Below are 15,628 nucleotides of genomic sequence, written 5' to 3' on the forward strand. Positions count from 1 at the left end.
GCACTGATTTCACCCTCATTGTTTATCTCCTGCGGAAGGATGGAGAGGCAGGAGGTGGAGGCAAGGCCTGACCTAAGTTCTCATCTTCCTTCACAGACAACGGGAGGCTCGCGAAGGAGCAGCCTGAGCCAGGACGGACAGATGTGGAGGTAAAGGACGGACGGACAGCTAAGAGGACAGGGCGACCCTCAGGGGAGGTATTTTCCATGAGGAGCCCAGAAGTCCTGTGGGACTTTTAAAACTATGTCTGTGAATTATTTTGAGAAAAATGACAATGATATTAGAGAAGCAATGAACGGTGTTGGGCAGCTCGAGAGTGAATAAAGAATGGACGGACGTGCAGCGATTTCTGAGGACGGGCCAGGGTCCAGACAAGACCTAGAGCCTGGTCCCACAGGACTGCCCCGGGCTCTGACCAAAGCTCCGCCTTCGGAGAGGAAGAGGCATCCAATAGACTCCCCTTTGTTATTCAGCGACACGCTCAGGTGTTTGTCATGGGACCGTATGAAACGACTAAGCAAAGGCCAAACAGCTCGGTGGAGCTATTAGCTGTTGTACACACGTGCAGGTGTTTTCAACTTTCACCATTAGTTTAAAAAAAAAAAAAACTACTCTGAATGGGAATTTGGCGGTAGATATCAAAAGATTAGCCATAGATGGTTTGGCTCAGTGAATAGAGCGTCGGCCTGCAGACTGAAGGGTCCTGGGTTCAAGGGCACATGCCCGGGTTGTGGGCTCGGATCCCTGGCGGGGGGCGTGCAGGAGGCAGCTGATCAATGAATGATTCTCTCTCATCACTGATGTTTCTATCTCTCCCTCTCCCTTCCTCTCTGAAATCAATAAAAATATATATATATTTTTTAAAAAGGTTGAAGACATGTGCCCTTGATACCGTAATTCCACTTCTGAGAATGTACCCTAGTCTTTGGTAAACTCTACAGTGTCACTGACAGCAGTGACCTTCAACCCTAAAAGCATATGAGCATACTGATTCCTGTCCTCACCCCCAAGAGACCTTGATTTAATTGGTCAGTGATGGAGCCTAGGAATCTGTATTATGCAGCCAAGATGGAGAACCCTTGGTTTATACCAAAGGAAAGTGGAAACAGAGGACTGATTCAATCTATCATGATGGGGCCAATGGAATCCTGGACAGTCTTAAAATAATGTGGCAGAAACAGATAATTCACGAAGCATATTTACTGACAGACAGATACTTACAATGAGCTGCTAAGTTAAAAATTATTAAAATGTATATGTAATATAATCAATTTGGGGGGGGGAGGGAAGTGTATATAAAAGAATTGCCACTATTTTGGAATTAAATGCATCACTGTCAACAGTCTGAGTGTGGGAAGATTTAATTTAAGTATTTTTCTTTATGTTCTAATATTTCCACAATGAACAAAAATACTATGGATACTACCTTCTAAAGTCCAAAAATACCCGGACACGTCACTTGTAAGTTTTAAACATTTCACCACTGTTCGTATAGATTTCAGCTCACACCCCACCCACGCGCCACCCAATAAACCCGTACACACGGACACACCCAAACACTCCGCCGCCGGCTCTCGGGGCACACGCTGCCTGCCAAGTCTCCGGGGCGAGGGCCACTTTCCCATGGGTTTCAGCTTCCCTCTGTAGGTAACCACGTTGGGCTGCCTCAAACCCAGAACATCCGCCTAACTTCGCTGCGCCCACTGACCTTCTGAATTCACCTCCACAGATACCTGAAGGATGAGAAGGGGGCCGTTGTTATTGTCATTATATCAGAAAAACAGTCACTGGGTTTGTGACTGTGAGCAAGTCACCAGGACCCCGTGCAATCCCTAAACCATCTGGCATCGCTGGTGGAAGGTGCTGGGCGTTGAAGAGGGCAGATGAAGGAAGAACGGGTTCTAACAGACATTCTGAACATGGAAGTGTTTTCCGAAGAAGCTCCCAACAGGAGAAAGAGGCGGAGTTACAGAAACACCAGGAAGGGGGCAGCCCCTGTGTTCTCAGCAAAGACGGCAGAGGTACCCCCCGCGTCGGCCCCTCGCCTCACTCCTGATGCCCACTCCTCGCCCAGTGCCCCCTTCCCTATTCCCTGCATCAGAGTTACCCACTAGAAAGAACCAAGTAAGCTGCCCAATTCTTCGGAAGCTGTTGAAACTTCAGATAAAAGCCGTCCGGGAATGAAGACCAAACCCCAAATATGTGAGAAAAGGCATTCATACATGGCATGGCATGAGCCGTCGGCCTCCCAGGGCCGGCCCCTCGCCAACCAGTAGCAACCAGGACACCGGGGCAAGCAGGAAATCTAAAATTAGGTTTTACTCCCTACAGTGGAGGGTTTATGGGATGCTGTAATTGGTAGTCTCAGGACTAGAACCTGAAGGGAGGAACAAAAACATCTTTCTGGACATCCCGGGGAGCGCGCATGCACTCCACGAACCGCCCCCGCCTCGAGCGGAGGCACCGGTCTGCCGGGGAACAGAGGAAGGACGCACTTCTCCCTTCTTCTAACCTTCACACCTGCCGGAGCCGGGCACAGCCTCGTCTTCTTCCTGAAGAGGCAAAATGGTTTCTTACGGCAGAGGAGGCCGTCAGACCACACACGGAAACTCGGGTGTTCTGAAGACAAAAGCACCCATTCCGTTCAGCCGTCCCCTGAAATGCCCCAAATCGCCACCACAACGCTCAAAAGGTCGAAAGAAGATCCAACTCAACCATGAACCTGCGGACCCTCGGGAGGAATACACCTGTCAAAAAGGACTCCATTTCAGGGAAAACCCACAGACTGCGCTGCCAGGCCTCCTACACGGAGCGCCTGCCATCGGAGCTGGCTCTTATTTTTAAGTAAGTTTCTGAAAGGGTATTTAGACCCATGGGCTGAGACCCGCCCCATCGAACTGGGGCTGTACATATCCTCATTTGCATCTTACTGACGAGTCAGAGCAGCTCCATAAAGTCCAATCACAACACCCAATTTTGGGGGGGGGGGGGGAGAAACAATTGTAATAATGTGAACAATAAAGATTTATTTAAAAAAAAACAACAACACCCAATTCTGACCCATCAGGACAGCGCAGTTTGGACCAATCGAACTGTATACTTGGATTCCTCATTTGCATCAACATGAGGCACTCAGGGACCAGACTGGACACGTCCCTGTCTCTGGGGCGCTCTCCCAGACAAATGCATCGGGATGCACCTGTGTGTTGCCATGTTCAGGGCTGGCAAGTTCATTTGAAACTCTTCCCAGTACCATTTTTGGTCAACGCAGAGATTAACTAAATTGTGGGTTTATGTGGCCTCCATGTGTTCAGAAGGAATCAAGTAACTGTGAGGCCAGAACCAAGGGCTTGAGGGGTGTGTTCGCTGGTGACGTGAGGCAGGGTAACACCCTCTCCATCCTCTGCAGGGTGACTCACAGCCCAGTGACCACAGAAACTGCCCTCGGCCAGGGCTGTGGAGGCCCAGGGTCCCGTAACACCGTCCTTTTCTACCTGAGCAACTGGTCATAGAGGGAAGTTCAGTAGGACGCGGGTTCCACCTGGACTTCTCTGAATGTCTAAGTCGTTAAGGAAGAGACAACTTATCCTTATCCTAAGTTCTAGGTTCTGCTGATGAGGTCACCACAACATTGACCGAATTATTATAAATACTGTAATCTGTGTAATGCATTATATATAAATCTGTGTAATCCTTTACATATAAAAGTACATCGATAGCTGTGAGGACGAAAAACAGTTTATTCTTGTATTATTATTTACTAGAGGCCTGGTGCATGGATTCATGCACTGGTGGGGGGCATGGCTGCAAGGACTGGAGTGCCACTCATCCCGGTCAACCGAGCGGCTGTGGACCCGCCCTCTGAGTGCCTGCTCCCACTGTGGGAGCGCACTGACCACCGAGGGCAGCTCCTGTGTTGAGCCTCTGCCCCCTGGTGGTCAGTGCACGTCATAGCAACTGGTGGACCGGTCGTTCTGGTTGCTCCACCCTTCGGTCACTGGGCTTTTATATATATAGATTAATTACTGTATTACTTTCCACACAAACTATAAACCTACTTCACCCCACCCTGTATAATATATGAAATAGCTTCCATGTATTAAAAAACTGGGGGAGAGGGAGTACCACATAAAAATCATGTTAAATAAAATGGAGCCAGGCAGTGAGACAGCCCTGACGTGGCCCAGGAAACAAATCCACATTTGATACATACTCTTTCTGGGTCCAGACATGGACTGCGTGCCAGCTATGCCTGACCCTGGTTAGTCAAGATCATCCATGTTTCCTAAACTCCTCGACTGTTTTGTAGTCAACAGCTCCAATTACGAGGTTCAAAGGGAACGTTCCAGAAAAGGAAGAACAACACAAGTGTCAACTCTAGCTGTAGAAGATCAAGCGTATAGCTTTCCATTAAATAAACTTAATGTAAATAAGGGTTTGGGCAGACATTCGTGGTGCGTCATCCAATCTGACCCTATTACCAAAAACAGAATAAGAGCCTGACTTTACTGCTGTGGCATCTACTGTGAGAGCAGCCATAGCTCAAAGAGGTATTTGTAGTGACGTCTAAGGGCAAGCACTCGCAAACTCCCATAGCACCTGGTCAGTTCTCCTGCTTGGTTTCCAAAGTCAACTAACTGATCGTCAGAGAGACTCAAATCAAAACGACAATGAGGCATCTATCACCTCACACCTGTCAGAATGGCTGCCATCAACACATCGACAAATGACAAGTGCTGGTGAGGCTGTGGGGAAAAGGGAACCCCCGTGCACGGCTGGTGGGAATGCAGACCGGCGCAGCCATTATGGAAAACAGTATGGCGTTTCCTCAAAAAAGTAAATATGGACCTGCCATCTGACCCCCTGATCTCACTTCTAGGGTATCTCCTAAAAAACCTGAAGCACCAATCAGAGAGAATGTATGCACTCCTATGCTCATAGCAGCGAAGTTTACAATCGCTGAGCTCTGGAAACAGCCCCAGTGCCCATCAGCAGATGAGAGGACAGAAAAGCTGTGGGACATCTACACCGTGGAATACTATGCAGCAGTAAAGAAGAAAGCTCTCTTACCCTTTGATTCAGCATGCAGGGACCTGGAGAGTGTTATGCGAAGAGAGATAAGCCCGTCAGAGAAAGACAAGTATCACATCATCTCACTCATATGTGGAATCTCAATGAACAAAGTAAACTGATAAAATAAGTTCAGAGACCCAGAAGCATGGAACAGATTTCGGAATGGGGGGGTGGGGGGGGAGTTGGGGGAGGGTGGGGGGATGGGGGGGTGGGAAGAGGTCAACCAAAGACCTTGTATGCATATATGCATGACCCATGGACACAGACAATGGGGTGGTGAAGGCCTGGGGCAGGGGCGGGCTAGAAGGGGTCAATGGGGGGGGGGCGGGGTAAAGGGGGACAGATGTAATACTTTTAATAATAAAGATCTTTAAAAATAAAGCTGACATTTCAGGGGAAAAATTAAAAGAATTCAGATTAAGAAGTCTGCTTAAAGGAAGGGGCGTCACCTCAGCATCATATGGCCTGAACGTGGCCGACAGGGCGGGACCCAGCAGAGCTGCGTGCTGGCCTTCCCGGTGGGGCCCATCGCTTCCGGGTGGCCGGGCAAGAACCTGGTCACTTCATGTGTGTTCTTCTTGTCTACTTGCAGATCATCCGCTCTCCCTTTCAAATCCCGGACCCTTGCTCCCTCTTGGTCCAAAACGGCACATAACCCAACGGCCACTGTCCGATGCGTCTCCGGGTCTCCTATTCTCATGGCACCCCCACGTGCTCATCCCCAATAAACGTTGGACATGCTCTCCAGCTAATTCCCCCTCATGTTAACCTGACTGTCAGCCCAGCCAGAACTTAGAAAGGTGGGAGGAAGTGTGTTTATTTAACACACTCACAGCACTTTAAAATAAAACGGAATCTTCATCTTTCGCACTCCGTCACATGATTGACCACCAGATTTTCCCTAGGACAGGGGTCAGCAAACTCATTAGTCAACAGAGCCAAATATCAACAGGACAACGATTGAAATTTCTTTTGAGAGCCAATTTTTTTAAACTTAAAACTTCTTCTAACGCCACTTCTTCAAAATAGACTCGCCCAGGCCGTGGTATTTTGTGGAAGAGCCACACTCAAGGGGCCAAAGAGCCGCCTGTGGCTCGCGAGCCGCGGTTTGCCGACCACGGTCCTAGGGTTGTACTGTTGATATGTGGCTCTGTTGACTAATGAGTTTGCCGACCGCTGCCCTAGGAGATGAGGAAGTCTGCGGTCCCATCCCTCGCTTTGAGAACAATTAAGGGATCTGTCAGGACCGCTGGTGACGCGGAGAGGCGCACACAGCGTGAGATTCTCACCGAACGCCCGTGGTTGTACAGCTCACGTCTCGCTCTGCCTCCCAAGACCCGGGCGTACCTTTCCCTCCTCCCAGTCCCACTGGGTCACTTGCAGTCACTGTGCCTGAGCGGGTGCTGCCGGGGCAGGGCGTGGGTGGGCGGCTCAGCCTCTGCCTCCCAGAATACTCACCCCCCCGTCTCTGAGTCAGTGGCCTCCTCATGGAAACACTCTTCAACGACCCTGTTCATAAAACCCTGTGCTGCCGCGGGTTTGTTTCTCTTGACGCTGGCCCAAGTGTTTTTCTCTTCTGATTGACTTTTGGTTGAAACTCAGGGTGTCTCTTTTGGTTGTTCACTTTTTAATATATTTCCATTTTTACTGGAGGGGAAACATGGGCATCGGTGTGACCCAGCTGCGTTAAATCAGCCCCAGGACCTACACTGAGTGGCCAGATTATTATGATCTCTGAACGCATAACAATCTGGCCACTCGGGGTGTGTGTGTGTGTGTGTGTGTGTGTGTGTGTGTGTATGTATATATATATTAGAGGCCCGGTGGATGAATTCGTGCATGGGTGGGGTCCAGCCAGTCTGGCCAGGGGGAGGAGACATGGGCGGTTGGCCGGCCTGCCTGCTGGTCGAACTCCTGGTCGAGGGGACAATTTGCACATTAGCCTTTTATTATATAGGATATACACTGAGTGGCCAGATTGTTATGCGTTCAGAGATCATCATAATCTGGCCACTCCGTGTACAGTTAGACATCCAAGACGAGGGAAAGTGCTGCCTGCAGGAGCCCACGGCTGCCCCGTGCACTGGCCCTCTCGTGGCAACGTGTGCATGCCACTGGGGTGCTTCCACTGACCCCCTGACCCTGTCCACGCTGAGTCCGGAAGCTCCCCGTCACCTTCTCTCCAGCAAGGAGCGTGTCTCGGCCACTCCGGGTGGAAGGAGCCCTCTGGGACGGGGAGCCTGATGGCCTGTGGCTTTGTCACTCTCAGGCTCCAGGCCACACGCTACACAAGGTCAGGAGCCAATGCCGTCCTGAGGTCACCTAGCGGTCCTCCCCTCCGGCGTCCTTGCTGAGGTCTTGTCACGGACAGAAGCTGTGCAAAGGTGGGCGCTGGCGTTGCATTCGGAAGCCGTGCGCCGCCAAGGAGGCCAACACCGCTCCAGGCAGGATGAGGAAAAGTCTCCTTTCACGTGCAAAGCCCAGACTGACGTAAATGTAGATACGTAATTATCACGTAAAAGTGCCTAAACAGGTATTCACACCTGTGCTATTACATTTTCATGTGGGGGGGAGGGAGTAACCAGGGAAAAAACGTCTGAAAAGACTCCTTAGAGGGTTGGTCACGAAAAAGGGCTTAAAAACACTCAGCTGAGCCCAGGGCAACTGCATCCCAAAGTGCCGTTACTTCTTGTATTTGGCACCAATGCCCAGGGACAGACCTACAGACGCCAAGACTGCATTTCTCCCCGTCGCTTTAACCCTTTGCACTCGCTAACCCTTTGCTACCGATGCTAACCATGTCGAGTCACACTCAACATCCGAGTGCAAAAGGTTAAGAGGGCCCCACAATTACCGATATACTAGTAAGCCGAGAAATGAAAGAGATGCACTATCCTGATAGCGCTTTAACCAACAACCCACGTACACATCACCTCTTGTTTTAAACGCCCATTTGTATTGAGCACAAGAAACAAAACCAAAAACCGAACAAGAAAGAAGAGATAAAGAGCTAATGCTGGGACAATGCTCACAGGCGGACAGCTTGTTTATGAACGTCCGTGAAGGGAAGGGTCTCAGGACTTCTTCTCATTCCACAGTAAGTGTCCAAAGCAGCAGGCCCGCCTGCCTCCATGAGGCTGTTTCGAATCTTGCTTATTCCGAAAGGGGGCATGCATTCAACTTTCTCCAATTCGTGATTTGCAATTCTTATTTTCACTTGCTCGGAGCAAAGACGAAAACAGTGTTTAACCTTGCTTCCGATGCCAGTGCAAACGTAACTCATTCTGACCCTCATTTCCACGCCGTGAACCTGGCTTGAGCCTGAATTTATCCCCAACCTTTTGCAGAGGTAGCCTGCGTTCCCACCAGGGCTACCACGACGCTGCGGGCCTTCTCCTGGCCTGCGCTGCCCATGCCCTTCAGGATGAAGGAATGGAATGCCCTAGCTGGTTTGGCTCAGTGGGTAGAGCGTCAGCCTGCCGACCGAAGGTTCCGGGGTTCGATCCCATCAAGGGCACGTACCTCAGTTGCAGGCTCCTCCCCGGCCTGGGCCCTGGTCGGGGCGCATGCAGGAGGCAACCAATCCATGTATTTCTCTCACATTGATGTTACTCTCTCTCTCTTTCCCTCTCTCTGAAAAATCAATGGGAAAAATATCTTCGGGTGAGGATTAAGAGAAGAATAAATGAAATCCTTTTACGCGTAATCTCAGAGGTTACGGACACCAGCAGCGGAGAATACAGAATTAACTCTGTGACGACTTCAAAGGGCGAATTCGTAGAGCGGGGACAGTGAGTGGAGTGTGTTTTCTGTCCACAAAACCCCAGGCGAGGGCAGACGTATGAATAATTCCCCAAGATCAGGAAGTCGGCGGAAATCCCCGCTGTTTTTATGAAGATTGCAGGGCGCTCGTCAAATCCCGTAAGGCCTCCGTCCCTCTCCCCTCCGCGGAGGTCCCGGGCCTGGCTCCTCACGGCCAGGGCCAAGAAACGCAGGCACCTGCCTCCAGCAAATCCACGCTGCTGCCCCCTCATTCCCAGACACAAATTTCCATGAAAACCAGACACAGGCGAGGAGGCGAGGGCAGGCCACGCCGGGATCGCTGCACATCTGCAGCCTGGTTTCATCAGACCCGCCGGCTGGTTTCTTTCAGCCCCTGGGTGTCCACCGCAGGTGAAACTCCCCGACGCGGACACGGCAAAACCCTGCAGGCAGGGAAGACAGACCAGGGCAGGAGGGAGAAGGGACAGGACACAGAGGGGGGGGGGGGATGCAGAGCGGGAGAGGGAATCACTGAGCAATGCCCAATGAATGAGGTGACTCTCCTGGGGGTTCAGTTGTCATGGGGTGTAACGCACCCACACATCCCTAGAGCACGGATGTTGTTTAGCCTCACGGGGAAAAGGCCTCTGCAGCTGTCATTATCAATCCAAGCTTGACGCAAGACAGCAGCTCCCAACAGCGTATTCTGGCCATTTCCCACCCGCAAACACCCCACTTGAGAAGCTGGTGGGGACCCCATTCGGGGCTGGGGCAGGCAGCGCCCTGGGGTTCCTGTCCCATTCACTGTGCCGCGGCCTGGAGCAGCACCCACGCGCTGACGGTCCTGCACTGACCAGTGCGTCTCCGAAGCCCTCCTGGACCAGGTGGCCAATCGCGAGGACCAGGGCAGAGGCAGCGGGATGGGAACCTGCCCTGGGGAGCCGCACGCCGCCCCGGGCCGGGCTGCCAGCGAGGGCCGGGGACATGTGGCTCCCATCAGCGTGGCCTCAGGTCTGTCCTGTGTTCGGACCGCTTGCCTCTCACGTTCTCCTATTTACACGTGCTCGCTGAATGTAACCCTCAGTGAATTATTTAGGAAGTCTTAATGTGCTTCAGACTTCTCAAACAGAATTTAGACTTTAAATTAAATCGGCTCTCCCGTGGGGGCCCGGGCGGCGGACCGCAGCCCACAGCCTCGCGCGGACGTGCGGCGGCCTCGGAACAGAAGCGCAGGTGCCTCTGAAGGACCTCGCCTGGTGGCCGCCACTCCGTGGGGGACGCACCGGGACCGGCTGCAACATTCGCTGAGCAGGAGAACCTGCGTGCACGGGGGAAACGGCGTTGCTTTTCAGTTCGTCCCTGGACGGCCTGCACCGGAGATGGATAATGGTCCAGACCGGCCCACACAACCACCCTTGTTAGTTCTGAGTTCTGGGGTGTTGTTTTTTTGTTTGTTTGTTTTTAATCATGGTATTCTCTGTCCCTCGGTGTTTGGGTACCAATAACAGTGCTGGATACGCTGTCACGTTCGCTAGGGCAATTCGCTGAGAAAAGCCACACGTATTTTATTTAGCCCAGTTTTGTTCTGTTTAGGTTTTTTTTTCTTTAATATATTTTATTGATTTTTTACAGAGAGGAAGAGAGAGGGATAGAGAGTTAGAAACATCGATGAGAGAGAAACATCGATCAGCTGCCTCCTGCACACCCCCTACTGGGGATGTGCCCGCAACCAAGGTACATGCCCCTGACCGGAATCGAACCTGGGACCTTTCAGTCCGCAGGCCGACGCTCTATCCACTGCGCCACACCGGTTTTGGCTCTGTTTAGTTTTTCACAGGAAGCACTGCCCACAGGGAAAAATAAACCAGAACGGAGTGCGTGGAATCCCCTCGCTGGGTGCTGGTGACGGGGAAAACAAGCTATCCGGGGAAGCGGACGAGGCGTTTGCTGCAGACCAGGCACTGAACTGGAGACAAATTTCTTATTCAGGGAGCTGGGGATGAGTAAGGATCTACAGTGGGGGGTTCGAACTGTACAGGAAATTAAATTAAATCAACTTGCAGCAGGCACGCAGTCAAAGGGCTAAGTTATTCAATGACACGTTACACGCAGCACATGCATAATCCCCAGTGGCGGATGAGCGATGAGACTGACTTTGTAAGGCTTTGCAGGAGCCTCCATGTTACCTGCAGAGTTCCTCACCGAGGAGCGGCCTGGGCCAATGCACTCAGCCATCGCCCGGCCCTGGGAGTGCGAGCTCTCAGAAGCTGCTTCTGTAGCGATGCCTCCTTCCGGTCCTTCTTTCTCCGGGCTGCCAGCCCCTCAAGCAGGCTGCTCTGCAAAGTGATAAACTGTATCCCTCTCCAGAATCTGGCCCAGGAAAGCAGGAAGTGTGTTCTGATGCCAGGATTGCCTTTAAAGAGGCCAAGATGATGTTTATGCATGAAGTTGTCAGAGCCGAGCGAGACTCCGAGGAGGGCGAACGCAGCACCCCTGGTTACCAGGCATACAAAGTCTCAGTCTAAAAGCAGACAGTTCGTGCTGCCTTTTAAAAGCCTGGAGTGAGTCAACAGGAAATTACAGATAAATACTCTCCCTCGCCCCCTCCCCATTCGGAAAGATTTGGAAACTGCAGATTCTGAACGTCAATGTTTTAGGGCTACGGTATCTGCTTCCACAGTGATATGTGGGTGACACGGCTGGCGGAGACCCCAAGTTCCCACTCCTGGGACCGGGCTGTGTACGGACGCCACGTTCCTACTTCTATTCAGTCTGAACTCTTACGCTCAAGAGCCTGAGCCTGCCTGTCCGATCCAGTGGCCACCAGACACAGGTGGCCCCCGAGCCCCGGAGATGCGTGCTCCGTGTGAAGCACACGCTGGATTTCCAAGATTCACTATCGACGCAAGTAATGCCAAATGTCTCACCGCATTTGTACCCGTTACGTGTAAAGTGACCATGTCTCAGACGGGTGCCTCAGGAGCTAGATTACCGAAAAAACTCACTTCCCCCGTTTTCCGTTTTGAACGTGGCGACTCGGACATTTAAAACGGGACGTGAGACTCCTTCCCCTGCCTCCGCTCAGCCCCCTCTTGGCATCTGCCACGTCGGTAAGCGGACCCTCCGCTCTGACCAGGACCTCAGGCACCAGAGCCCAGCGCGGCCGCCAGGGTCCGTCTGGCCGAGGTGCGGCCCTGCTCCGGCCCCTACCACCTGTGGGACTCGGGGCTTAGCGCTCCCGGCTCTCAGTCTGCTGTTCTGGAAAATGGGCGCAATCCGGGCCCCTCCTTCGAGGAGCCGTGGTGAGGATGAGCTGCGGCAACACCCACCCTCCCCACGCCCGCCCCGCCTGGTGAAGTCAGCCGGTGACGCCTCCAGACACCGCCCTCTCCCGTCCCCTTTTGCAAGATTGCTTTACCCCCCTCCTTTTAACTTCCCACCTGGGTTACTGAAATCGGTGTCTAGATTGGCCCCTCCAAAACCCAAGAGGGGTTGGGCAGGTCCTGCATCACATGACCCAGCCCCCGGGGCACGCTTCCGACCCTCCTGCCCGCGGCTGCCTGGCCCACTCCTGCCTGTCCAGATCCGACATCCCCCTGCGGGGGGCGTTTTCCATCTCCCTGCACTTTGGTTTAGGTCACTCTTGGATTCTATGGTTCTTAGGAGATGGACTATTCTACTTATACTCTACCTTGTTCCCAAAAAAGGATGGAAAGCGATTTACACGGATATGTGCACTATAACCAGGTTTGTTAAAATTCAGAAGCAGGTGCAAAATAAATAACAAAGAGGAGGGCAAAGAGACGCAAGGGTAGGAACATAAACTGGGCGGAGAGCACGGAGGCCATGGAGGAGCTGAGGCTCACACAGCCTCCCGAGTGACGGCCTCCGCCCCGTGCGCAGCCCACTGCTCCTGACGCTGAGACTCACAGCGAAGTGCTCCCGTGCGTCCCTGAGAGAGAGGGCCCGTGTGACAGGACAAGCTCCCCAAAGGCGGCCCTACAGCAGGCCCCGAGTGCCGCGTGGACGGGTCCCTGTCACGGCCCCAATGTGGCCCACAGAGCATTTGAGTAGAAGCCCCTACGGGCCACTTCCTCCATCACCACCCAGTGCAGGGTCCTGGTTCACGGTCACACTGGCCTGGTCCAAGCAGGTGGCACCCCTGAACGTGCCACTTTGGTTAGAACACGCACTCACCCCCTTTCTAGATTTCATGGAATATGCATCCACCCCCCTTTCTAGACTTAATAGCATATTCACTCACCCCCTTTCTAGATTTCATGGAACATGCACTCACCCCCTTTGTAGATTTAATAGCATATTCACTCACCCCCTTTCTAGATTTAATAGCATATTCACTCACCCCCTTTCTAGATTTCATGGAATATGCATTCACTCCCTTTCTAGAGACCATGGCACGTGCATTCACCCCCTTTCTTGGATTCCAGGACCTGTGTATTCGTCCCCTTTCTAAATTCCATGGCACGTGCTCTCTCACTCTCTGTCTCTATTTCAACTCCTCGAAGGCATGACCCAAGTCTTCCCATGGGGCCCTGCAGGCATCTTGCACAGACGACAAGGCAACGACACCGATGGGACAGGCAGGCAGCTTGCCGTTCCCCACACGGCACCCACACAGCACCCACACAGCACAGCTTGCACTTCCAGTCTCCCCTCCTCACACTGCCTCTCTGCGGCCCAGACGCCCTCCTCCGCTGGAGCCCTGAAGCTCACCACCTGGCTGACTCGGACCACGGAGCAGCCTCTGCCTGTGGGGACGCCCTGCACTCCTGGGCACGGCCTTGCCCCTCCCAGGGACGCTGCACGCAGAGCGCATGCTGTTAGCCCTCTGGCGCGGAAAGGGCTGCAGTTTTGTTTACCTGCTGTCCATACAACTATTAATTCGGGCAGCCACAGAGGCAAGAACCATCCTGGAATGTTCTGGCTTTTCCCTCTAAATCTGCAGTTGTTGTTCTAAAGTCCAGGCATGTCCAGTGTCATAACAGTCCCTCCTAATCCGTGTTCCCCATCCTTCTTCTAGGACAGCGCCCCTCTTTAATGGGTGATCAGTACATTGTGACTGGGAAATGTGTTTCCATGCGCTTGAAGTTCATAAAGAAAAACTAACAGGATTGAATAATTTATGCCAAGGAAAATTATATTGGCACTGCATGTAGCTGTCAATGCGATCTTACGTGCACAAATGAAACCCCTTCTCTGCCTCCTGGTCGTTAGTTTACTGTGGGTTCGACGTCCTTATGGGATCATTTTAAGGACCTACCGCTGGTTTTTGCAATCTGGGCCTGGAGCACTGAGGGGAAGTTGTTCTTGTGGGACGTTCTGGTTAATCACCTGTACGACGAGGCTTAGAAAACTGCAAAAACAAGCCCAATTCCATCACGACATGATTACACGGCGGGCGCTGCAGGACTGACACAACTTCTGCCGTAAAATCCCTCGGGCGGGCGGCCGCCCAGCAGCCACCAGCACTCCCTCTCCGCGGCCACAGCCGGGCGCTCGGGGGAGCCTCCGACACTGGAATGAGCGCTGGGAATGCCGGGACCTGCTTCTCCGGAGACCCCCGCCCCGGAAAAGGCCTGCGCGGTCCCTGGGTCTGACCCTGTTGTCATTATTTCCGTTTTAGAACTCCGTCGCCAAGTACCTTTCCCGCCAGGGTCAAGTTCACGAAGAAGCAAATGTTCCCTCTCGGCCAGCGCATGCTGTCTTCTTGCTGCTGGACCTTGCACGGCCCACAGAGCCAGCCCCACACGGGACCCGTTCACGGCCCGTGCAAAGAGCCCCAGGTCTGTACAGACGCACATCAGCTTTGGGAGGTTGGCTGCGACTTTAATGAGGATCCATTCGGCATAGAAGGTTCTGGCAGAAGGCTCCTCGGCCAGCCGCTGGCTTCTTTTCCACACGACTTTACCTCGTCTCCTGAAGACGCCTCCACGTTCTAGTACATTTCTAACGTAAAAGGTTTGTGTTGCGATTGTGAGTGCGAGTGGTCTGCATTTCCCAGGGTCTCGTTTTTCTTCTCTGGTTATGATTTACTAGAGGCCCGGTGCGTGAAAATCGTGCATGGGCGGGGCCCTTAGCCCAGGCTGCACCCTCTCCGGTCGGGGACCCACAGGGGATGTCCGACTGCCGGTTTAGGCCGGATCCCTCTCACAATCCAGGACTTCTGGCTCCTAACCACTCGCCTGCCTGATTGATTGCCCCAAACCACTCTGCCTGCCAGCCGGATAGCCCCCTAACTGCTCCCCTGCCGGCCTGACTGACACGTAACTGCTCCCCTGCTGGCATGATCATCCCCAACGGCCCTCCCCTGCCGGCCCAATCACCCCCAAATGCCTTCCCCTGCAGGGCTGAGGGGACTGGGGGACTCTGGCTGGATGAGGCGGGGCTGAGGGGACTGGGGGACTGAGACTGGATGAGGCGGGGCTGAGGGGACTGGGGGACTGAGGCTGGATGAGGTGGGGCTGAGGGGACTGGGGGACTCTGGCTGGATGAGGCGGGGTTGAGGGGACTGGGGGACTGAGGCTGGATGAGGCGGGGCTGAGGGGACTGGGGGACTCTGGCTGGATGAGGCGGGGCTGAGGGGACTGGAGGACTCCAACTGGATGAGGTGCACAGCGCCTGCTGCCCCCGGTGGGGCTGAGGGGACTGGGCGCCACCATCTTCTGAGGGCGTGATGGTCAATTAGCATATTCCCTCTTTATTAGATAGGATACTCTGCGTAGGTCTGTGTGTGTCGTGGAAGAATCCTGAAATGTGCCTTCTTCACTCCTGG

This window comes from Eptesicus fuscus, chromosome 3, assembly GCF_027574615.1.
Source record: "Eptesicus fuscus isolate TK198812 chromosome 3, DD_ASM_mEF_20220401, whole genome shotgun sequence".
In the NCBI taxonomy this organism is placed as follows: Eukaryota; Metazoa; Chordata; class Mammalia; order Chiroptera; family Vespertilionidae; genus Eptesicus; species Eptesicus fuscus.